The sequence below is a fragment of the Talpa europaea genome, assembly GCF_964194135.1.
Source record: "Talpa europaea genome assembly, chromosome: 13".
Taxonomy (NCBI): domain Eukaryota; kingdom Metazoa; phylum Chordata; class Mammalia; order Eulipotyphla; family Talpidae; genus Talpa; species Talpa europaea.
The window spans coordinates 64,676,749-64,704,194 of record NC_140080.1 but is presented as its reverse complement, the minus strand read 5'-3'; positions in this window follow the sequence as shown (position 1 = coordinate 64,704,194).

The following is a 27,446-nucleotide window of genomic DNA, read 5'->3' as shown; positions in this document are numbered from 1 at the left end:
CTGCAACCTGTCTTCTAGTTCTCCAATCACTACTTGCTGCTAAACTTGGTCATGTATCTTTACTTTCCTAGAGTTTATTTTTCCTATCTATTAAGAGAAGAAAATACTTGTATTTTATGACAATCGTGAGGGTCAAATGAACACTGACAAGTTTAATCATCTGCACTCTGAAGTTAGATATTTTCTTTTGAGTTACTATCTTCTTTAGAGATAAAATCTTGCTCCTAATAGTCTGTCTCTGCACCTTCTTGCTATTTATTTTTTGATTGATGCAATTACCTGCTTCCTGAGAGTTCTGTCTATTGCCTCCTGATGCCGTCCTCCTTCATAAACATCCCCTGATTGCTTATTGCTAGAATTCCCAGGTATTCTGCTTGCTTATGGAACTTCTTTCATTTATTCATTCATTCTACAACAATTATTTAATGTCTGGCTAGTTTATTCCAGGGAGCAGTAGGCTGGACACCGTAGAGACCAAACAAAAATTGCAGTTCTTATATTGAGGGGGAAATTCTATTAGTCACCATAGATTAGCTCCAGAGTTTAGGAATTTTCCAGTGGAGAAATAATTTGAGAAGAATTTAAAAAATAAATTTCCAGTAATCATCATGTGAATTATCTTAAAGAAGACTAAGACAAAAACATAAGTACAGGAGATATATTTGAAAGGTGACCCCAAAAAAGACAAGGGTAAAGTAAGGCAAATGGGATGTGGAAGGGAGAGAGCCAATGGTGGGTGTGGATAGGTAAACTGTGGCTAACTGGGACTCAGTTTGCTAAGTAGGCTAAGGAAACTTATGAAATGCAGCTCAGAAAGTTTCCATTAAGAGTTTGGAAAGCTGGGGATTTTTATACAGTAACTGCTACCCTTTTTTGATTGAAAAGTATCCTGTAAGTGTTGAGTCAGAGGTAGTTCCAGGTTGCCCTGAACTCTGTCTCCCTGGGGCCAAAGAAAGTTCTCCAGTGAAGAAGTAAAAATAGGCAGGTATCTATCTACAATAGATGCTATCAGATTGTTTGCAAACTATGCCCAGGGGTCTGCAAGTAAACCTAGAAATGAACTGAAAGGAGATGCAACAGGGCAGCCACAGAATCTGGTACATTCTTATTATTTTTCAAAGTTCAATCCTTTTACTGATGTTTCCTAGTTTATAGACCTACTCACCTAGACACTGCTCCATTACTACTTGAAATTCAGCATCTACAGAATAAATAGATGCTTGGTTCTAAACAAGCAAATATTGTGAAGATATTTTACCCTGTATTTCTTATCTATTGTTTCTCTTAGTTGTAGATGTGAGTGATTTCCCCAGCAGAATCAGTTTATGTGCCTGAGATAGGTTGGGATGGAAACTTCTTATTATATCCATCTGTTCTGAATAGACATTAACTGGTGGGTTTCTATAGAGAGGAATAGACAATAATACATTTGGTGATTTTCTTCACTCAGAGACTGAGATAGAAATTCCCTCTGGTCTAAAGGTCTGTTACGATTTGTGCCACTTTTTCTAAAGTGAAAATGATGTTTAGATTTTTGAAAAGGTTTCATTTGTATCAAATTATTTCTCCTCTCTGACTTCAAGCACCCACAATATAGTGATGTTATGGTGGCGATGAACTCAGTCCCAACACCTCATTCTGTTCACCTCATTCTTTTTGCTGCTACCAAAGTCATCTTACTCAATAGGAAGTTCAAGAATAACAGTCCCTTTAATAATTTAGCTGGCAAGTCTGGACTTTGGGATTGTATTGAAAATCATAACAGTCTGGCTATATCTTATTTCTCCCACCTTAATGTTACTCATTTTATACTCTACTCTTCAATGCCTCTTTAGCTTGTATTGTTTTCACCATTGGAAAAATATATCCACTTGCTGCTTACTGAAATCCACTCATTATGAAAGACATGCAATAGTTGTGACTTTTCCATTTGACTGTTGAGCCTCTGCTATTATAGAAGCTGGTATAATTCTCACTACCTAGTGATGACAGTCCAGACAAGAAAGGAAAAATTTTGAAAAAGGAAGAAAAGAAAAAAAAAAAAAAAAGGAAGTAGTGTAAGTAGTGTATTGGTGGGGATATAGACTGGGTCAGTCCCTTGGAAAACAGTATAGAAGTTTACCAAAAGATTAAAAATGGATCTGCCCTAAGAGCCAGTAATTCCACTCCTAAGTATTAGCCTGAAGAATATATAAACACTAATTCAAAGGGAAACATGCACTCCCATGTTCATTGCCCCATTCTTTTTTTTTTTAAGATTTATTTATTTATGCATACAAGAGCTGGGGTAAAGGCCAGAGGTGTGGGGGTGAGAGGATTCACCAGAGACAGAGTGGGGAACAGAACAGGCAGATTGACCGAAGTACACTGCTGAGGGGAGCAGTGGGAGAGTCAGGAGAGGGCTGCTGCACCATGTGGGTTGCTCCCTGGCTGGGGATCGAACTCATGCTGCAGAGGCTGCACATTGATTCACATTGTGGTGCTTAACGCCTTGTGCCACCAGGGAGGCTCCCATTGCCCCATTCTTTACAAAAGCTAAGCTATAGAATCAGCCTAAGAGCCCAACTCCTGATGAATGGATCAGGAAATTGTGGTATATATGTATAATGGAATACTACTCAACTATCAAAAAGGTAAACCCCTACCATTTGTGGCAATATCTATGGAGCTGTTTGTGGCAACATGGATGGAGCAGGAGGGGATAATACTAAGCAAAATAAATCACAAGGGAAAAAAATATAAGGGGGTCACTTATATGTGGAATTTAGAGAAACCAAACAAAAGGTCACATAAGGCCAAACTAAGAACTAACCCTAGAAAGCTAACTATAGAACTGAAGAACCAAATGGGTGGAGGAAGGGAAGGAACAAGAGCAAGATAGGGAGGAGCACAACCTACTATGGTGGTGGACTATGGGCATCTTGGTGGTGGGTGTGATGTGGTAACAACACCTGAAGGGGGAGCTCCTATACTTTCAGTACACAATGCTGCAAACTAGTGTTACAGCAATAAAAAATAAAAATTAAAAATATTAAATAATAAAAGAAATGAAGCAGCCTGGAATCTGAAATCTTATATTCCATACATACATAGATAGGTACTTACCACTGGATACTCTGATGGAGAAATGAATTCATAGATGTGAGTTTTTCCTTTGATTTTCTGAAATAACGTTAGAGGTGAAGGATCCAGGAAAATGGCAACATAACTGCACTAAATCCCACACAAACACAGACAGTGTAACTAGGATCGCTAAACCAAAGTCCCACAGCAGCCATGTGTAACAAAGCTGAGTGATATGAAATCCCTAGACAGGAGAGAAGCCATGACTGCTAGTAAGCTCAGAGTAGAACACTTAAATCTGATGAGGAGCGAAACATGGGGGTATCTGTGCAGTCCCCAAGTGTGAGTGAGTACAAGTGGACCATAGTGTGTTAGTCAGGGGTGAAGTGGTCTGGTCCCCAGTGATTCTGATATTAACTGAAGATTAAAGCCTTAACACCCAGGAGGGACTACTGAGAGTACAATGAAAATTGTTTAGGGCTAGGATTACAGGACAAAGAGACACCCCAACAGTATGAAGAGGAATAGAGCTAAGAGATTTCTGCATGTAAAAAGATACTTGAATACTTCAGAAACACAGTGGGAATTCGAAAGCAATGAAACTGGAAAATCTATTCTAGCCTTAACTATTGATGCATTCTTAAGAGAAGATGAAGTTATGTAATTAACATAATAACAGAAAAGGACTATGGAAAAATTGCATAAGGAATTATTATAAAAGAACAGAAAGATATGGCTACAGAACAAGTGAAAACTCTAACCCAGTATTTAAAGAGAAATTAAGAACATGTTAGAAATAAAAGCTTTGGTTAAGTAGAATAAATAACAATTAGGACAACTGAGAAATAAAAGAATTATAGAAAAAAACTAAAAATAGACCTGTCAAAGTTCAAGAAAGATTTAGAAATAGAATAAAAATACACTAAGCAATCAGGAACTTGAGTTAACAAACCACATAAATAATACCTTAAGAAAAATTGATGATTGAAAAAAAGAAAAATTTTAAAATCAAAATGGAAAGAGGGATAAAACAAATATAAGATAAAGTGAAAAAATACGGAATACAGGCAAAGTAGACTTCCTATCAATAAAATACTAGTCATCAAAGAAGAAAAATCAAAGCAAAGGACAGAACAAACTCTGGAAATATAAATCAAGGAAAAGCTCCTGGAATGAAAAGATTGGGAGCCACAAATTGAATGGGATTATTGCATATCCAGGAAAATTAACCTAGAATGGTCAATGTTAACACCTATTCCAGTAAATGTATTGCTCTTTAAAAGAAGAAATGTACATATAAAATCTCCTTTTTTGTATCATGTCAAAAGGATCAAGTAACTTATAAGAGAAAGAAGCTCAGACTTTTGGTTTTTATACAGAAAGCAACTGGAATAATATGTTTAAGATACTCAAGGTGTGGAAATGATCCCAACTGATCTTTGTCTTATAAAAGCCAAAGACAAGTAACTACGAGCACACAAAGATTCAGGAAATATTATTCCCACAGAACTTTACAAAAAACACATTGGAGATAAACTTCAAGTAATGAAAATTTTTGTTGTGATATCTTCATAAACACTGGTTGTAAGCATTAAATTTATATTTAGCTGTAGAACTAAGACTAAATAATGATCCTTATGAAGATGCTGTAATATGTAACACTTGCATTCTCTAAAATCAACAAAATCTGAGAGAAGTTTGAAGAGAGTATATGAAAATGTGGAGTAAGCTCACGAATAACCATATAGGTATTAATAGAGAATAAATGGATATCACTTCAAAACATGCTGGGGAGGAAAAGGGAAAGGACTTAGAGATTAATATCACTATTGCTCATAATAGGAAACTAAGAAAGAAAATCCCCCATGCTCCTGAAAAACAAGGAACCAAGGATAAGTTACAATATAATGTTAATCTCTAGGATAACACAAAACTTTTTAAATACCTAAAGATCCACAATGCCATTTCCAAAGATGATGCTAATAATATATATTAAGAAATATACCCACACAAAGTCATTTGTTGTAGCAAGGACTGTGAACAACTTAAATTATCATCTGTAGGGAGCTGGTTGAATAACAGTTGTGCATTCACACAAAGAAATACAAAGCAGACATAAAAGGGAATAAATATTAATTTTTCTACTTCTCTGGATGATCACAGGCTATAATACATAAGAGTACATATATTCAAATTTTAGCATTTCAAATAGTTTATACCAGTTTGGTGGCAAAATTAAATAATTAATGTCAGGTTTGTATTGGTTGTCTTAGAAAAGGCCCAAGTTTCTCTAACATTTTGCTGTATATAATAATTCATTAGCAGGTTTGGTGTTTTAACAAAATCTGAACATTTACAGACAATTAAAACACCAGGCTCACCCTTGGTCAGGGGAGGTAATTAATATAAGCCCATTTTATCTCTTGTTCTTTAGCTCCCCCTTTTAAGACTATTTTCTACCTTTTATACAAATACTTTAGTCAGGGTGACACCCTGAAGTCTCTAGTTAGCACAATGATTCAATAATGCTCATTGTGCTTTGGATCAACGCACTTGAACTTACTAAGTATCAATTGTAGGACCAGCAGCTCGATGTCTCCGATATCCATCCTTCACTTCTTTCACGGTAATAGGTTTTATAAATTAAAGAATTTAAACAGAATTTATATGACAAGCCTGCTAAAGATGAAATTTTTTTTCATCTTCCCTTGAAACTATAATTGGTCATGTGACTAAGTTCTACCCATTGGGTATGAGTGAATTTGATAGGTACCAATTGTAAGTAGTGGTTGTGATCTGTTTTATAGGAGTCAAATTTAGGCTATAATTAATATATCAGGAAAGACTTAGACTCTGGGAAGAATAAAGGTATAAAGTTTATCCCTAGTTCATATTTTTCATAATGCCTTAGATTTTTGTTTAAGAAAAAGACTAAAAGCTTGAATACTAAACAAATGTTTATAAAGACTACATTATAATTTGTATTTTGAAAATCTCTGCTGATAGAAACTACTTATGACTATAATCCTAATATATTTTTGCCCTGCTTTCCTTAATTTTTATGGCTTGTGCTCAGACTTCTAAAGTGCTTGAATGTTGAGTTTAGGAACAATATGTCAAAAACATTGGTTGAAGCAATTTACTGATACCAGTTTTTAATATCAATTGTATAGTGGGATTGCCAATTGGAAGAAGAGTAAAATGAATGCAGTGTAAACCTTGCCCTAAGAATAATTATCTAAAATGTTGAAGTTCAAGAATAGGTAGATAACCTGAGGCCTTAACCACTTGGAAATTGGAAATGGCAGTTATAATATGGAGGCAGGGGGCGGGGGTGGTGGGGACTTGGTAGGGAGGTTTGTGTAATTTGCAGGCTGTAAGAAAGCAATTATTTTCTTTGGTCAGAAAAAATTACACTAGATAATTTTTCATCCCTGTGTTTCAAGTTAATAGCATCCAGGTTATTTCATCAAGCTACCTAACTTTCAAGATAGCGGATGTCAAATATTTTAATATTTAGTAAAGATCAAATGCTTGTTAACTCTGGAACTCTGAGGACTATCTATATGGAGTATTTTAAGAATAGGGATGAATTACAAACAATTCAACTGTGAGACAGCATTTCTCAAAGCATGTTTCAAAGAATTCCTAGATTCAGACTCTCAGACTGGATTCTTAATATTTGAGGAGCTGCCCAGGAGATCTTGTTATACATAGATGTCAAAGACCACATATTAGTTGTGTAAATGTATAATAGCAAATGTATGATTATGTTCATTCTAGTAACAACGATACTGATAGTTACCATTTACAAGGTATCTATTGTGCATCAGTTCAGCTTGCTTTACTTTATTTAATCCTCATAACACTTCTGAAAGGCAGTTACTCCATATTTTACAGATTTTGAAATTGAGTGGTAGAGACCTTGGGTAAGTAACAGACTCAGCTTTGGTGCTATATTGATTCTTATTATGACATACTACATATGGATATTAAAAATTTATGTTAATGTTAATGGTAGTGCAGCTGATATGATGATCAGATATTTATAAAAGCTACTGATCATTGAGAACTCAAGGTCAGTAATGCTTAGGTATGTAGGTCCTTTGAAAAATAAAAAGTATAAGGCATTTTGCCTTTGTTCAATGAGCTTACAGTTTAGATGAAGAATGAATGCACACAGAGAATAAACATAAAACAACAGAGGACAGCTCAGGATAGCGACCTTCCATGGTGCTGGACTTGAGAGGATGGCTGGGACATGTCTAATGTCAAGAGCAAGACAGAGGAAATTCCAGAACTTAATATTTAAGACAATCAGTTAAATTTTGCAATCCTTTAAGTTGCTTATGTTTAAATCATGAACTCATTTGTCATCCTAATCTGTGAGACCTCGAATTATAATTGTAATGTCTTATACAATGGTGTATATAAATCTATGCATAAGAAATTACACTCCTCTCTTTGCTTGACATTTTAGCAGACCTCAATGGTAGATGAGAGATCACCTATTCTGACTCCACATTTCACACATGAAGAAACTGAGGTTTAAAATCTAAAGTGGTTGTCCAAGGTCATTCAATTTGTCCATCATAGTTCAATGAAATAAAGTTAATTATTGGCAAGGCTGAAATCATTTTCCAACTTCTTTTCATTGCCTGGTAGGAGGAAAACAGTAAGGTATATGTCTTAAAAGAAAACACATTCCTAAAGTCTTCTAGGAACACTAAGTGGAAATGTATTAATTTTTTTTATATCACTTCAGATTACACATTGCTTTGCTGCTTCCATTTGTGGTAGCATGGGATTTATTGACATGACCAAGGAGGGAGCAGAGATGTCAGATCTCTGTAGACATAACATAATTCTATTGCATCTTTATCCTGAAGAATTCAATATACTTTGCAAACATGGTTTAATTAAGCTTCACAGCAGGGGAATCTACGGTAGAAGAAGGCAGGATTGTAGATATAGATATAGATGTATTAAAAAAAGAAGCACATGATAATGAAGTAGATGTGAGGAAGACCTTTCTATGATCACTGTCACTTTATTGATCTCAAGTGTGGGTTGGGAACCTTTTAGAAACTGTACATTATGTCAAAGAAGGTGACCTTTTTTTTTTTTCAACGGAGGCATAATATTTTAAAGTCAAAGATATGTCAATTTTTGCCTTAAGTCATATTTTCATCCTGTTAACTTCTACTGAGCAAGGACATATATAAGGCAATATAATCCACATACTGTGGATTTAATGAATAAATAATAAAGATGAGTAATTCATGGTCCCAATAAAAGGAGCCTACAATCAAGTAGAAGAACCTACTTTGTATAGAGAAATATAAAAATCATTGTTATTCACAATACAACATGATAAAAGCAATGCTGACTATAAAGGTATGTTCAAAGATTAACAAATCGAATGACTTTATCCAAAGACAGCTTTTCTGGCCAACTATCAATTAAACATAAGGTTGAAATTTAGGGACCCGAATATTACTGAGTTTTCCCTGTCATTTTTACAAATGAGTTGGGTAAATCAGAACTGGGAGTAATACGAAACTAGGAAGAGAAGTTGGATAGTAAATTTGAGATCGGAGGTGATATTAGTAATGTGGAAGGATGGGACACCTTAATAAGAAGACACATAATGAAAATGAATGTAAAGTTCTATACCTAAATGCAAAAAATGTCAAATATTTGTCAAGCTATAGTCACAAAGCTCATGTAGAAAAACCAGTGACAGCAACAATAGCAACTATACTATGTATTTATACTATGTATCAGACACTCAATTATATGTTTTATATATTATTTCAGTTAACCTTCAGCAATCCTATGTAGTGATATGTCATTGATATTCTCATTGTATCAGTAGGGAAACTAAATTTCAGATAAGGTAAATCATTTCCCCAAGGTTATCTTGATTACTGAGTTGATATTTGAAGCACAGTCCATTTGTAGTAGATCAAAGCCTCTGTCCTTAATTTTTCAGGTTTGATATATAGGAGTGTTCTCCTGGTGCTCAATTTTTAAAAAAGATAATAATTACAAGTGTATTCTGAGTCCCCTATCAGAACTTTTGGGAGTAAAATGCTAATTAATCACTTCCACATGAGTAGATTTATGTGGTTTGTTTTTTTTTTTTAAGAAAAAGTCATAAAACTAAAATTATTGTCTTTCATGAATTACATTTTTATAGAAGTGTTTAGCAAACAGAAAATTTCATGTCATTAAAATTTCTAATAGAAACAACCCCTGATAGAGAAGGTTATGATTTTTGAATAACCACTATTATTATTTCAAGGAAGTGATCTTGACATTTTAATTGGCTTCATTTGCATTTCTAGAGCCTTTGCCTTGCCATTCATTTGTTCTTCTCTCCATGGGAAGATAAAACTTCTCATTTAAGACAACTAGTATCAAAATATGTTCTATTATCCATTAACCTATGAGATCGCTGCTTGGAGTTACAATCATTAGAACCATCTATATTTTAAAGTAGAATTCAAAATCACCTCCCTCTGATTGCCTAGTCTTATTCTTTACTTGGAACCTAATTTTCACATAGATATGTTTATCCATCATGAATTTTGCATTGCATTCCCACTGTTGAGTCCATCTATGCTTCACTTATATAAAAAAGTAATTGTTTAAATGCGACCTTGGATGATAAATTCAGGAAAAATGCTTTATTTTATGTGACAATATAACTTGGGATTAAAATATGCTTAGTACCATGAAATACAAACTACTAACTTTCAATGCCCTGGTACAGTATTGTATAAAGACTGGGGCTTATAAGCAGAAGTGAAACCAAATATCCTAGGTAGAAAGCTAAGAAAAACCAAGACCATATAACTATATTTGAAATTGAGACCTTAAATTTTGCTCTCAAAAGTTATAGGCCCACCACTACAAGAGAAGTTATAGGTCTACTACAAAAGCTTTCCTAAGAGCTGACTTTCTTAGGAAAATTATGGATGTCTATGTGTCTTGGGATAAATTACTGTTGTTTTCCATTTTCCCCTCTTCATTCCAAGCAGAAAAGGTTCGAGCCAAACTTGAACACTTAAATTGTTTAAAAATAGCCTCCCTTATGGCTCTGCTTCTTTAAACAGGGTATATTAGAAGTAGCACAGAAGCCCCAAGAGAGAGGCAGCATGGCTCCCCATGCTGGGTGGAGAATAGAGTTCCTGGGACCCTGGAGTAGAGATGACCCATTGCATTCTATAGCAGCACCTCAGGAATGTGGCAAGACTCAGGATGTGCCAAAAGAATAACAGACCTCTGAGGCAGGACTCCATTCTACATTCATTCATTCATTAAACAATATTTATTGAAATTTTCTATCTGCCAAGCTCACGATGTATCACTATCAATAAAAATTTATAAAAATCACTACCCTTAAGCAACTTATATACTAGCTGGAAAATAGAGATAAAGAATGACCATCATAAACAAATACATAGGATATTCAAATGCAATAGTTGCATTAGTTTTCTAAAGCAGGGCCATAGAAATCTACAGAAATTGCAGACAATTTTAAATAGAATCATCACAATAGGCCTCATTGAACCTGACCTTGGAAAGGTAAGACTTGAGTAAAGACTTGAAGGAGATAAGGGACTTAGTTAGCTGTGGTGATATCTGGAGACTGGGGCATCCAGGCAGAGCGAATGGCTAATTCAAGGTCCCAAAGCAGGAATGCTCCTGACATTCCTAAGAAGAGGCCAGTTGTAGCAGGTGCACATGAATGTGTGTCTGTAGAAGATAGCCGTGAAGTAGTGTCAGCCTTTAGCCACTGTTAGGACTTTGGTTTTTATTATGAGTGAAATGGAGAATTATTGCAGAACTTAAACCTGAGCATGGTGACTAATCTTTGTTTTCAAAAGATTATCCTTCTGGATTGTATGTTGAGAACAGACCTGGGAGGAAGATGTCACTTGGCGCTTCAGAGTAAGAGCCAGGAAACCAGCCTGAACATTGCTTCTTCTTAGGAATGTCAGGAGCTTTCCTACTTTGGGACCTTTAAATTAGCCTTTAACTCTGCCTGGATGCCCCAGTCTCTAGATATCTCCTTCATTACAGGGAGCAATGGAAGGGTTGTGGATCTGTGTTGAAGGCAGCGGCCACAGTACTGCCCAGTGACTTCGATACAATATGGGAGAAAAAGACCAAAGAATCAAGTCCCTAAGCTGCAGCAGTCTCAGTATTGGGTTAAACAACAAAACACTAGTGTTTGGTGCAAGCAGCAGCACCTGAAGGAACACATGCTTTTGAAAATGAGGACAGCAGTAGTAACCATAATAGCCAAAGATGAAAATTCTCTCCTCGATTTTCTGCATGTCCCAAAAACTACCCAAGATTTTTCTGTGACCTCTGAGAGAGGATAATTTATGTTTCATTTCACTATAATATGTCAGATGCAAGTTATTCAGTAATACATGCTTAACTATATGATGAGATACACCTGTCACATCCTCCACAACTGAACACACCTGTGTTCAAGCAGCTTTTCAAACACATCACTCCATCTCCCAGTTACTACTCTGGTCAAATGTGCTCACTGACTGGACTGCTAAGATCAGAATCCTTTGCTCAACATGTTGTTTGTGAATCCACACATGTTTGCTTGTAGTTACAGTTTGTTCATTCTCTTTGCCCTATTCAAGGCTGGCAAACCTTCCCTATAGAAGACCACACTGTAAGTATTTTAAAAGTCCATTTTCTCTGGCCATGTGTAGACTCTGGTAGATATTCTTTTGTTGTTCTTATTTTTTTAAAGATTTATTTATTCATGTATACAAGAACCGGGGTACAGGCCAGAGGTGTGTGTGGGGGGGTGAGAGAATTCACCAGAGACAGAGTGGGGAACAGAACAGGCAGACTGACAGAAGTACACTGTTGAGGGGAGCAGCGGGTGAGACAAGAGAGGTCTGCTGTGCCATGTGGGTAGCTTCCTGGCCAGGGATTGAACTTGTGCACCAGAGATTGCAGACAGCCTCATAGGTTGCATCCCTTGCACCACCAGGGAGGCCCTGTTCTTATTTCTTTTAATTGTTATTTATATTCTTTCAAAAATTTAAAATCCATTTTAGATCAAGGACCAGTGACAAACTAGGCCTTGAGCTGGCCTTGGTCAACAGGTTGGAATTTGCTGATGCCTGCTATATAGTATTCCAGCATGGATATATTGCAATACATTTATCCATTCTGAAACTGGGCCCCTGGCATAAGCAGTAGGGCTACCAGGTGCAGATTGTGGAATGGACTGATTAGGTATGAGCTATGAGTTGATTGGTGCAAAATGTTCCAATCAGCCATAGGATTGAAAGCGGTCCAATCAGACTTGTAGATGGGAGACCCTGAAAGAGAATATAAGGCAGGGCAGGTGCCATTAGGACTCACTTTTTTCCTGGGCTCACTGTGTTCCTGACTCACTGTTCATGAAACTTTCTCTCTTCCTGCCCACTGAGGAAAGACAAAAAGCCAAAAAGCTTTGCAAAGAAGATGAAGAGCTTTGCAGAGGCTGAGGTGCCACAGCCCTATAGCCCTGCCACTGAAAGGAGCACCAAAGGTCACAGGTATGATGTGACTCAAAGAGCTGGTGTCTTAAAGAGCTGTTTGTAGTTGGTGTTGGTGAAGGTCAACAACTCACAAAGAGCTGTACTGGCCAGTGCTACCCAGCACTGTTGATGGGTGCCTCCTCGCTGTCTATTCCAGTGTCCAGTGCTGTCCATCCAGACATTCCTTCAGACAGTGGCTGCAGGCTGCTGTGGTGTCATCTTATTGACTTCCCTGTGAGCACCTCCAGCTGTGGTGAGTTGGATTATAGTCCTGTTTGAGCTGTTTCAATTCTAATGTTGTAAGGTAGTTGGATAATTTCCAGCTTATGTTGTTGTAATATTCTAGTGCATGTCTTTTGGTGCACATATATATATATTTACATGTTTTTTACTGAGTACATGCACCTGTGAATGGAATTGCTTAGTCATAGGGCATAAGCAAACATGTATTATGTGTGTGGCACTGCCAAACAATTCTTCAAAGAAAAATTTGCCAATTAACACTGCCAAAACTTGATATTTTTAGTCTTTTTAAAATTTTGCCATTCTAGTTGACTTTCAGAAGAATCTCAGTGGTTTCATGTACATTTTCTTAGTGATTCATCAAATTGAGCAATTCTTGGCTTTATTGGTCATCTTGATACATATAAATTGAAATTAAGTAAATAAAAAACCGGTAATTATTAAACAGAAGTTTGTAAGCTAAGATTATTTGGTTACATCATTCCAGTGTCTCCCATTTCACTTAGGATAAAATCCAAACACCTTATCTTGCATTGCAGAACTCTACACAAACTGGTCCCTGTTCTCTAGTTCTCTGACCTAATTTCATATCAGCTTCTTTTATGGATGCAGATCTTTAGCTATTGTCGCCTATAAAAAAATTCCTCAAACACACCTCAGGGCTTTTGGACTATCTGTAGCCAATGCCTGAAATAATTTCTCCTAACCTTCCAGTGAATTGACTCCTTTTCTTTCAAGTGTCAGGTTAAATGTGAAGAGCCCTCTGCTCCCCCCATCTAACCATTCTCAGTCACTCTCTTTTCCATCCCTTGAACATAATTCTCTTCATAGCACTCATTGTTACTGACAATTTTAGGATCAGCCCCTAGAACAGGACTTAATCATATACATCCACAAGAAGTGGTTTTTTTAAAAAGATTTATTTATTTATGTATGCAAGAGCTGGGTTATAGGCCAGAGATGCAGGGGGTGAGAGGATCCACCAGAGATAGAGTGGGGAACAGAACAGGCAGATAGACTGAAATACACTGCTGAGGGGAGCAGTGGGCGAGACAGGATAGGTCTGCTGTGCTATGTGAGTAGAATTCATGCTGCAAAGACTGCAGATAGCTTCTCAGTGCTGTACTTAACCCCTTGAGCCACTAGGGAGGCCCCACAAGAACTGTTTTAATAAGGGAATGTGTTCACAAGCTATGTGAATGTCTGCACCAATGGTCCCATGCCTGGCCACTTGTTACAAAGGTGGGCTGACTTGCAAAGAGAACTTCAGCTAACATGATTTATTCTAAAATCTGATCCTAATAACACCAGAGAGCAGTGAAGCCTACATCTAAAAGGCCATGATATAGTTCTGTGTCTGGGGAGACTTAGTCTAAACTGAAGTTAAAGGATGGAGCATGGGGAGGGAGAAAATTAAAAGTCAGCAGAGAAACACAACTGACAGTGGGAGAGCCAGAAGCATTCCCATTTGGGGTACCTGGGAAACAATACAAGGTCACTGGAAGAAGGTCTCTCAATGTCCAATAAGGTCTCTAGGGCTGGTTGGAATCTAGAGTTAGTCTCTCAGAACCTGGACTAAACTGTTGTGAGCCTTAAACCTATTCCATGAGATTCCACTTAGATTTAGAACAAATCACCCATTGTTCAAAGTAGCTTAAATAATTCGGTATTCCTTATATGCAAATAAAGCTTGGCTATAATACTATGGTAGCCAATGGGTGAATAGTTAATTATCAGTTGATTAATATTTACTTATTGAACATGAAATCAATACCCTCATAAATTTTAATTGAACAATGTCAATTTCAAGTTAATGAGTATAGGAAACTTTAAGACATAACTTTAACAACAAAATAATAGAGTACAGCTGCAATATTTTTGTTTTCTGCAAGTCCTTCGCCTCCTGACAGTCAGTGGGCACCTTGAGTTGCAGTGATCATCCACAGTCCCCTGCAGGGAGCACAGCAGCCTACACCTAATCAGGGGCAATCATAAGAAAGATTATTTTGCACCATTTGGCTATAATTAGACCAGCTTTCTTTTTAGTGATTCATTAGCATGATACTTTGCTTTTAGAACCAACAAGCTCAATCTAAATTCCTCCATAAGTAGGGGCGGAGTTGTGAACCAGAATGAGAACTATTTGTAACAGAAAAAGGAAAAAAGAAACAGAAAAGAATATTGTTTGCTTTTCCTTCATCCCCAAATTGAAAATCACAAAACAAAGGCGACAGTCAGCCTGTCCGCCTTCACTGGTGGTGAATGCTAGCTTCACATCCTTAACTCCCCAAGGAGAGCTGGCTGACAGTCAGGCCCTTGCAGTATCTTTGCATTTCCTCATACCATTGTTTTAATCCTAGCTTCCCCATTTTATATAAGGAAAAGAAACCTTATCACATAAAATTCAAAGGACTTACTCATTTATCACAGGCCATGTTTTCTTTAGTGTGTGAAGTATATAGATTAACACAAAATGCTACTACCATACAGGCAATATTTGTAACCATTGTCATTTCTGTACGGAAAAGGCAGTTACAAGTCATTTCTGTATGGAAAAGGCAGTTATTTACTGAAATCAATATTTAGTAAATATTGAAAAACACTCAAGTGAAGGCATGTTGGAGGTGCTTAAATAATGATAATTTTTATCTTGACATTAGGTTCAATGGATTGCAAGGCATGCAGGGGGATGAATAAAATAGCACCTGAGGGCCTCCACATTGGTGCAGCGGTTGAACACTGGGTTGCGAAGCTGCCCAAGCCTCTGCAGCGCCGGTTCTATCCCCAGCTGCTCCCCGGCCCCCAGAGGAGGGTCCCACATGGCGCGCAGAGTGTACTTCGGTCCTTCTGCCTGCTCTGCTCCCCATTCTGGCTCTGCTGAATTCTCTCACCCTCCCTCGCTTCTGACTGTACCCAGTGCTTGTATAAATAAATAAAAATAAATCTTTAAAAAAAAAGAAAGAATTAAAAAAAAAAATAGCACCTGAGCGGAAGCTTTCCTGAAGTCAAGATAGTTCAATTAAAACTAACAGAAATAGAAAGAGTTTGGGCATCTTGTTAAAATGCAGATCTGATTCAGTTGTTCTTGAGTGAGGTTTAATATTCTGCATTTCAAACAAGCACCATTCGATACAATGCTGCTACTGAGGTATTTCACTTAATAGCAACTGCCTAGGAAGTGTTGTCCAAGGGCAACATAATATGAATCCTGTGAATTTAGTAGTTTTGTGAAAAAGGTAAATATAAAGAGACAAGATAAAAGGTAACACTCTCACTTAACTCTGTATGTCTAAAACATTGTTTTAATTAGTGAGATATTTTGCTTTTTTTTTTTTATAATACTGTTTTTGAAATCTACAGTGTAGTTGAGACTCCATTACTAGCCATGTTTCAAAGCTCAATAGCTACATAAGCATAGTGGCTACCATATTGGACAGTGCAAGAGCAGCAGGGCCAAGCATGAACCTATATATCATTGAGGTCATGATCTACCTGTCTCATGAGCTCTCAAACTATCATAGCATGTATTTGGCAAAAAAGTTCTCTCCTGCAGTTTTGCTAAATGGCTGCTAATTCCTAATTGTATTATTTTGAATTAGATTGCACTGTAGTCACAGATGATAGTTTTTAATTCAGTTTTTGAACTGTCTGTGTGTCTTTGAGCAAGATGCTTAATCCAAGTCTCTTTAGACTCCATAAAATTAGGAAGATGATATAATAACATCTTTGACCACATAATATATGTTCATTGAATTTTATTTAAATGTGAATATGCATATTGAACCATAAAAAGTTGCTGAGTGAGTGTGAGAGGCAAGTTTTATCAATCATTGGTACTCTTTCACCCCCATACATGGGGATTTAAGTTTTCAGATTACTAAATTTTGAAGATCAAAGACAAGGTCCAGATCAGATATGCTTTAATGGGGAATGTTAGGAATATGGGGGAAATGAGAAATGAGATGAAAAAAAGAAAAATAAAATGATGTGAGATTCTTCAGTAGGACTCTTTGGATAGTGGGCTGGGTTGGAAAGGACTGAAGATGTGTTTCCCAGAATGGTAAGAAGAAAGTAGAAAATGGGCTACATGATATTAATAAAACTTGAATTAAGGCCCCAACCCCAAGCTATTTAATTTTGAAATCAAAGAAAGTGCATTCTGTTATTACATATTACAGTTGTTTAAATTTAAAGCAGAGAATAAAAATACGTGAAGAGTGATTGTTTAAGAGTGGAGAATGCTCTGTCAAATGATTTACAGAGACTTGAATTACTCCTTCACAACCCAATCAGATTATTGAGTGCAAATAATAACTCATCTTCAAAATTGCCATGTAATACAACTCAGAGCCTAATGCAACTATGTTAATGTTATTTTAGAAGTTTTTACTTATTGTGATGAATAATTTAGTCTTTAGAGGCAAAATATATACCAATATTATAGTTCTGTTTTTCATTCAGTCATTTATTCTCATTCACCTAACATATGGTTGAATTCATATTATATAAAGAATAAATAGTTTAGTCTCTATCACTTTCAGAAATTTCTTTCCCAAACCTTTGAAGTTAGGTACCATATAAAGATCTTTTTTGTTCTTCCCTCTAAAGCCAATATCCAAGAATTTTTAGGGCAAACAATTTCATATGGTAGCTTAATTCCTCCTTGAAGTATAAAAAAATTAAATACTTATGTTCTATGTAACAAAAACTCATTAATTCAAGCCTCACAATTCAAAGTGTGTATGGATTTAGTCTTGGTCTTAACTACCCTTTAGTATGTATTATGTGCACATAAATTTAATCTACAGGTTTAATCACACCATTTTAATCTATTTAAGCATTTTGGTCAGACAAAATTTTTTATAATATACTCGTTCATAAATAATCCTCTTTGCTATATTAAATCCAGTCCGGAAAGACCTCTATTTTCTAGTATTCATTAGCCATTAATTGTATGCATATATAACTGTGGGTCAGGAAATGAAATTCAATTTAAGACCTTCTATAAAAGTGATATTCTATTCAATTAGGCTGGTCCCCTTTCCAATTGTGTTATTAGAAAAGTTTAATCTCTTCTGAAATTTTTTTTGTTCAGCACAACATGGATTGGAAAGAAATCTAAAAGTCTTCCAAAATATGAACTAAGTTGGCTGAAATCTATATGAATATACAGTGAATTTCATTCAATGGATGACAATAAGACTGGAGTTGAGTCTTGCATTTTGTCCCTAAGATTTCTTTGACTTTTTCTTTCAGCAGCAATGTGCTATAGAAAACCACAGCAAAGCAAGAAACTTAATAAATTGTGTAAAAACTAATTCTTAAAAAACTAATTCTTCTGGGTAGATACCTAGCAACAATGAGCATACCCATCTTCTTGTTTTTACTCACAGATTATCTAGATATTTCTCTCCCACTTTCTTTTCCTTATTGAGAAATACCTGACCAGACATTTTCATATGTTATTTTATTCATGTCATCTATTTTGGACTGTGGACACTTTCACCAATTTGAGAGGTCAGTATTATAATTGCTTTTCTGTTGATGTTCCCAGTTCATGAGGTTTATAAAAATCACTTTTTATCAAGGGGTCTGTGCTTGGCTGCACTGAGAGATTATCAGGGTTATGTAGCCTTTGCAGGATTTTATTGCTTCCTTTGCTTCTGCTGTGGTTTAATGGTTTACATTTTAGAAGTTCATTTTCCTCTCACCTAAGGTATACACTATTAAATTATCTCATTTTAATTACCTTGTTCCTATTTTCATCATATTGCCATAATTTCTCTTCATGCCCAATTTGTTAGCTATTTTAATGAAAAAAAAAAAAGCATACTCTGGTTTTTCAATACTATTTCTGAGCATTGGAATTGAATGGGTCATGGTAAATTTGCTAATGAACACCAGCTGATGACAAGTTGCCTGATTATAAGCTTGGGAGTCTCTGAAACAATGCAGAAAAAAAAATCCATAACTTCAATATTTAAAACAGTCGGAATGATTTTATCATAAGTTGACCAGTTCTCAACATAGGCAGAAAAATAGTCATTTGAAAGTCTTCAAAGGCATATATCTATTTGCCCATGGCATTTTTAATCCAGGGGTTATTTTCACAAACCTTTTAATCTTTTACCAAGTAGTTAAGCTATTTTCACATGATATATTTGCATCATTTCTTTTATATGCACACACATATTTTGTTATTTTCCTCTATTGTTTCTCATTTTTAAAATTTCATTAATATCTTCATAATCTTGAGAGGGTATTTTTTTTCTTCTAAGCAGAAACAGATAAAATAAAAACTAGTATCCTTCCCTATGTTTTGATGTAATCATTGTAAGTACTCTGAACAAAACAAAACCCATTAGAATAAATGTAGAGATTAGCTGGCTTTATTAAATAAGTCATGAATCAGGCAGCATCCCCTCTAGCAAACAGAAAAACTCTGAGAAATCTTGTAGAAGTGGAAGAGTTAATCGTCAGAAAGAGGAGGGCATTGGCTATTAAGGAAAGAAGTTATTTCAGGCAAAGCCACCTTCCTTCAAAAAAAACGGCTGGAGGTCTTATCATGTAGATTGCCTCTTCAGTCCTAGCCAGAAAACTCCAGTTTGATTGGTTTAGAATTCCACTTTTGGGAGAGGCTGAAATAGCAGTTAAGTTAGGTATTATGTCTTGGTAGATCAAGGCATGAAGGATTCCATTTGGGGCCTATTATTTCTTTTTTTTTTTTAAGTCAATCTATATCTGTAAAATATAAATCTAAAGAAATATGAAAAGCACATGCTGTGAATCTGATATAGACATGGTTGAAATTTTGTCCCATTGCCTGATATCTATCTGTCAATTCTGACTTTTCCTTACTTCTGAGAGCTTCATCTCTCTTACCTGTGAAATGGAGATAAGCCCTGCTTGAAAATCTATGTCCAGGAATATTAAGTATTTTGCGGCCCTCCACATAAACCAGGTTCTATTTCACTTCTGTGTTCTATTTCACTTCTATTACTCTGTACCTGGGATCCTTTCTTCCAACAGGACAGATTCACCATTAGCTGATGACTCCATCCCCATTATGTTTAGATCGCCAGATTGGGAGCAAATTCTCTGTATTTCCATCTGCCATGTCATTATGGTACCGAACACAGACCATTAACAGTGTTGAACAGACTGAAAGAGCTGTGAGGGCTGTGAGCACCTGTGCCTTATTCATCACTTACCCCTTAGTTGAGCACATTGCCTGTCACAAAGGAGGCACCCTATACTGTTAAGAACATTTCCCTCCTACTGTAACAGTGTGATGTGCATAAAGAGGGGAAGTTCCAGGTTTCCTGCCCCACCCAAGGAAGGGTGGAGCTGAGCAGGGAGGACTCTAAGACAGGGAGAAGGGCTGGGGAGAGAAGGAACTGTAGGAAGAAAACAATGACCTTGTGGAGGCATGTGTAACAGAAAGACAATGTGGTTTTTTTTTTTGTTGTTGTTGTTGCTTTAAAGATTTATTTATTTATGCACACAAGAACTGAGGAACAGGCCAGAGGTGCCAGTGCAGGGTGAGAAGACTCACCAAAGACAGAGTGGGCAACATAACAGGTGGATTGACTGAACTACACTGCTGAGGGGAGCAGCGGGTGAGACAGGAGAGGTCTGCTGTGTCATGTGGGTCAGCTCCCTAGCGAGGGATCGAACTCATGCTGCAGTCGCTGAGGATAGTTTTGTAGTGCTGAGACTTAAACCCTTGCACCACCAGGGAGGCCCCAGAAAGACAATGTGAAGAAGCTGCTCTTGCTTCTCAGCCTTGGACCTGTGTCAGGGACTTGGGGAACATGGAAGAAGACACTTGAAAGAGACAGAGATGTGGGTGAGAGACCCCTGGGGAGGCAGACAATGGAAGCCTTTATCTTGAGTTGGATTTTAATTTTGTTCTTTTCCTTCCAGATTTGCCTGGCCCCTTCTGCCCCTCTCTTATAGGTCCTCAGAAATAGGAGCCTTAGACTTGTGGCAAAATTTTAGGCCTCAGTGGCCCTGCTTTGGGCCAACCCTGTTTGGCTTGGCATTTACTCATGAGGGATAGGGTAACTTAGGATGTTTCATGGGGAAAGTATTTTATCTATATTCTTTCTCTTTTCTCCATTTCACACTAATTGTATTAAAGTTCTTTGCTATTGAAGGTCTTATGCACTGAGTGTGTTTTGTCTCTACGTAGCAAATGGCATAACCCATTTAGATCAGGCAGGTTTTGGGATTAGGTTGTCCCTCAGTCTGCCTGGTAGCACTAGCAGAGCTTCCAAATCTCCCTACGTCCATGTAGATGTCATGTTAAAATTATTCATTTAGAATTAAAATGTACATTCCATAGTTTCTAGGACATATCATAATCATACTGTTCCACAGATTTTTGGGGAGGGTCTTTTTTATCCATACTGTGAGCTCCTTGAAAGCAAGAATTCCATGTCTCATCTTGATATTCTGAGAAACTTATGTAAGAATGGGCATAGAGTGGGCACTCAGCAAATGACAGTCAAAATGAGTAATGGTTCTTGTAATAATTATTACCAGTTTGCCAGTTAAGGGAAGTTCAATCTTGTTCTGGTTTGTAAATATCCAGCAATAGTTGCTTGCTAAAGCTACCTAATTGTATATATTACATGTGGAAATCTACATAAGTTCATTGACTAGAAAAAGGAATTCTTCTTTTCTGTGAAAACAAAGTATAGTTTTCTGATTGAATGTTAAAAATATTTTCATCTAAGCTTTCCCTCTTTAAATGCTGTCTGGAGGCGGCATTTAAACTTATGAGAGGAACTTCAGATACGCTTTCAAAGATTAACTTCCAACTCAATGATCCATTGTGAGGTCTTATTGCTCAACATAATAATAGACTCTACCTTATTGGGTCATTTGTTAAAATCATACCACTTAATTTGGTGCAATGCCATTTGTAGTTATTACTCAACCTCAGCCAGGCCTTCGGCACGTTCATCATCCCTCTTATTCACCCCTGCTTAACTCTGTGGCTTATTCTGTACAGCAAATAATCCGAACATTTTCCATTTGTTTCAAATTCATAATTGCAGTTCAGAGCACTCATGCTCAGCTGACTTTGCCTCCTACTTTAGTGATACAGTCTTGGCAACTCATGGATCTCTGCCAGTTGCAAAACTCTGAGTTCACTACTGCTCACTCTCTTTTGCTCTTCCCACCCCCTCAACCCATTAAGCTACCATTCCATCTTTATCCCTAACAACTTTTTTTTAAGATTTGTTTATTTATGCATACAAGACCTGGGGTACAGGCCAGAGGTGTGGGGGGCTGAAAGGATTCACCAGAGACAGAGCAGGGAACAGAACAGGCAGACTGACTGAAACACACTGCTGAGGGGAGCAGCAAGTAAGTCAGGAGAGGTCTGCTGCACCATGTGGATATCTCCCCGGCTGGAGATCGAACTTGTGCTGCAGTAGCTGCGGAAAGCTTCATAGGTTGCATCTTAACCCCTTGCACCACCAGGGAGGCTCCCTAACAACTTTTCTAAAACACTTTTTATTTCAGCCCCATATTCAATTCTCTGAACTTCTTTCATTGAAAAGGTCACCAGTGGTGGCTTTGTTAGCTGAGAGGATGATCCCTTCCAACTTTACATACAATTCAACCTTTCCTTTGCATACTTGTGGCACCAAATGTGACTTAGAGGTCTGTAGCTTCTCCACCCCATGATTTCTGCTACCAACACCACAAGCTATAGAACAATACATTCTAAATAAAAAGTATATTTTTTTCTCTGCATATACAGCTTCAAGATATATGTATCTACTGGCTTTCCCTCTTGTCCTTAAGCACCTTTGAAAGTTGTTAATGCTGTGATATTTGTCACTACTGGTTATCCTTTTTTTTTTTTTTCTAGAAAATGTTCTTCACCTCCAAAATGAAGTTCTTTTGTTTTTCCCTCTTACTTCAGAGACTGTTCTTCTCTTTCTTTCTAATCTTTTGTTTCTGTTGACCCCTAAATTCAGGTTTTCTCTAAGGATCTGTCCGGGACTCTTTGCTCTCCTCTTGTATTTTCACTGATTCTTTTGGGTCCACTTATCAACTTTGTCCTAATCATGCCCATATTAATCATGTCCTAATCATGCCCATATTGTCAACTCTAAATCTGACCTCATTTTTTTTAGATTAACCCCTAAATACACATAAGAGATTATTATATAAATAATCTAATAAAAAGAACAACAGTTCCTTAAATGCCTACTACGATTATTGAATGTTATGAGTATATATGGTTTATTGACAAAAACAGAGCATATTTAGTATTGAGCAAAGTTATTCATGAATTTAATCTGGTTCTCATTTTTATTCAAGAACTAGTGAGATTGGATCCAAGTATTCTCAAAACCTTTTGCAAACACTAGATTTTCTTTTTTTTTTAAAGTCTCTCACCACAATAAAGAGAACCACTTAAAGTATATAGGCTAACTATACATTTGGTGTCCAATTTAATTCAGGACATGGTAAATTTGGCCTATCTTGCACCACTACCCACATTAGTTAGGACTGAAGGAACAGAACTTTGATTCTTTTAGGAAAATACGTCACTATTTAATGGCTACCATGAGCTTTTCTTAATTTCTTTTAAGCAGTGAACAGATTTCACTATGATAGTCTTGCTTGAGACTGTTGACTAACTGCTTTGTGGGAAATCAACCTTATTTTATCTTTTTTTAAAGATTTATTTATGCATACTTCGAGAACTGGAGTGTGAGACAGAGGTGTGTGTGTTGGGGGATAGGTCGTTGAGAGGATTCACCAGAGACAGAGTGGGGAGCAGAACAGGCAGATCCATTAGAAATCACTGCTGAGGGGAGCAGTGGTCTGAGACAGGAAACATCAGCTGCACCATGTGGGTTAGCTCCCTGGCCGGCCAGGGCTTGAACTCAGGCCATGGTGGTGACAGCCTGAGACTTAACCCCTAGGCCATCAGGGAGGCCCAGTATGAACAATTTCTAAGAGAATATTCCCAAAGCTGCTTTCATTCCTGGGGAAATGGGGGGAAAGACATAAGAAGAAATCTTCCCAAAATTATGCAGTTTTGTTAGTGGGCGTGGTGAAGGGGCACTTCGGGACCCCCAGACTTGTGTGCTCTAAATAGGTTCTGCCAACTCACAAAAAGACAACATTTTCCAGTGTATAAGAACTTCAATGGAAAACAATGTTAATACAATTAATGTGAAAACTACTTCTTCACAGCAGTACCAGAGTACATGTTGGGTCAAAGAAACAAGATCTCTCCCCTTCCTCCTCCTCCTCCTAGTGTTCACCTGCCTTCTGTGTTATGTAGCTTCACCTGATGGCTCAGCTCTCTCTGCCCATCATTAAGTGGGACAGGGAACATGACACCTACCCCTTACATGGAGATTTTTCTGTAACAGCATAGTATATGAGATCTTCGGTTGCCATAACAAAGTACCACGGACTGTCTGGTTTAAACAACAGTGATGTGTTCTTGCACAGTCCTGGAGGCTGGAAGGCCAAGGTCAATGTACCATCAGGGCTGGTTTCTGGGTACCAACCCTGGTTTACTGACCTCCACTTCTCCATGTCCTTATGGCCTTTACTCTGTGTGCACAGGAGAAGAGATTTCCTGGTGTCTCTTTATAAGAATACCAATCCTATCAGATCAGGGCCCCACCCTTACAACCTCATTTAACCATATTGTAAAGGTCTATCTCCAAAGTACTCTCTGTGGGAGTCAGGAATTCAACACTTGAATGGGGGTTGGGTGGAGACCACAATACAGGCCAGAACAGTTGAATTACTTCTCAATGTCTCCCCTTCTTGAGACTGTACACTTTGTAATGGTCATGGCCACCATAGGCTCCTTCCTCTGCAAACTGGGCAACAAAATGGTGAGGTTTTTATTTTTTTATAGATTTATTTATTTATGCATACAAGAACTGGGGTACAGGCCAGAGATGCAGAGGCTGAGGAGACTCACCAGAGACAGAGTGGGGAACAGAACAGGCAGATCAACTGAAACACACTGCTGAAGGGAGCAGCAGGTGAGTCAGGGGAGGTGTTCTGCGCCATGTGGGCTGCTCCCAGACCATGGATCAAACTCATGCTGCAGTGGCTGTGGACAGCCTCAGAGGCTGCGTCCCAACTCCTTGTGCCACCAGGAAGGCCCAATGACAAGGTTTTTAATAGGGGCTTCTACTTCCCCAAGTGAACCTCAACTACAGTCCACCCTCAGGCAGCGACAGCAAAGCAGGACTCTCACCCCACAGCAAATTTTGATGCCTTTCAAATATTTCTGCTTTTCTTTCATTCTGGAGTCTTTAGAAGGTAGCTTTAGTTCTTTTGTTTGTTATTCCAGGAAGAGTTTATTGCCACTGATGAATATGTTTTTCATTTTGTTAATGCTACACTTTCCCTAGTAAAATGAACATTTCTTTGATTTGAGTTGCATTCATTTGTGTATACTAATAGTATTGGAGAGATGGCAAAATGCCTGCTTTTACTGTGAATCCATTACTGGCTGTCACTTCCATTTCCCTAGTCACTATCTAATTAAAGCATTACCTGGATTTTATGTCCTAGAAGTGAGGTATACAGAATTTATTTACTGCAAAATCCCTGGCTACATGACTAAATGGTCTGAATATGTGTGACTATTTATTAAATATTATTTGATTATGATTTGTACCATGTTAGTGTTACATTCTGGAACTTCAACTCCCATGTATCCCATTATTTCTGTTCTTAGGTTTTTAACGAACAAGTATTTCTCCAAGTAGCTCTCATTAGCAGAGACATAGCAGGATTGGTAGATTTGTTCTATACTTCATTTCATGGAGGAACAGAATGACAGCATCTGCAGAGGTTTGCAGGGCTATGGTCAGCTGCCACTCAGCTATAGAATAAAGGATAATGCATGCATATTAAATCACAACTTGAAACATTTCTTTCTTGATTTTATATATCCATAATATATAAACCCTTGTTCCAGATAAGTTCTTCCATTAATACTTGATTTTTTTTCCCATCAAACTGTCTCTGCTACCTATATTTGGCATTAGGAACAAGAAATACTTATTTATTACAATTTTACACTAAAATTCCATGCATTCTGTTGTATTTGTAGATAGAGTGACTGCAAATTCTTAGTGCTTAAATACTTTGTGACCCCATTAGAGAGAGAGCACAGTATAAAAATATTCAATGTGTCATAAACACAGTCATTATTTCTAACACATACTGAAAATTACCAGTATCAGCAAGGATATGGAAACCTTCAGATTAAAGTCACAAGATAAAACAGAGTAAATAACCACTCTTTCACAATGAATGTGAGGCTATAAATCTATCAACTGTGAAACCAGAACTGTACACACTATGCAGTTTAATATATCTTGAGAATTTCCTCTCAGGTAGATACATTACTTATAACATTTTCATTCAAATAACATTACAATTAGAAATATTTTAAAACTCCTGCTTTTGAAGTAGGATATCTCTAATACTGTGAATTGATTTTGACATTATTAGTGGATTTATTCAGCTAAAGGTAAATGTTCCTTTCAGAGATGAAAGATAGAATTTTTTAGTTTCATTAGGTCTCTCAGAGGCACAGAATTGGCAAAATTGGATGCCTTTGAAAGTTCATAGTCATAAACTTGAGTTATTAATTATTTCTCCTTTTTGAATAACCTTACATTAGTTATTGCTTTGTAGACTGCATTTCATTTTCCCAGCTATTAGATTGTTTTTGCATTTTCATCATAATTGAACAGATAATTATTTGTGAAGTCTTTTGTAGCAGTTTATCTCAGTAAAATTCTATTGTGTGATTGGATGTTTGGTAGAGTCTCCTATAGTTTAAAACTAATGGGTCCTCACTACCTCACACCATACACAAAAATCAACTCAAAATGGATTAAAGAACTAGACATAAGACCTGAAACCATACAATACATAGAAGGAAATATAGGCAAAACACTACGGGATTTGCACATCAAAGACATCTTTACAGACACATCACCCAAAGCAGTGATAGTGAAGACAAAGATAAACAGCTGGGACTACATCAAATTAAAGAGCTTCTGCACAGCAAAAGAGACAATAACAAAAACAAAGAGAAACCCCACCAACTGGGAGAACATTTTTGCACCCAACACTAATGATAAAGGACTGATCACAAAAATCTGCAAAGAGATGATGAGACTCAGCAACAACAAAGAAAATAATCCAGTCAAAAAATGGGCAGAAGAGCTAAAAAGAAACTTCTCTGAAGAGGAAATGCAAATGGCCAACAGACATATGAAAAAATGTTCAGCATCACTTGTCATCAGGGAAATGCAAATCAAAACTACCATGAGATACCATCTCACACCAGTGAGAATGGCACATATTAAAAAAATCTAGCAACAACAAATGTTGGCGAGGATGTGGAGAAAAAGGAACTCTTCTGCACTGTTGGTGGGAGTGCAAACTGGTCCAACCACTATGGAGAGCTGTGTGGAGATTTCTTGACCTACTAAACATAGAGCTTCCATATGATCGAGAAATTCCACTCCTAGGTATTTACCCAAA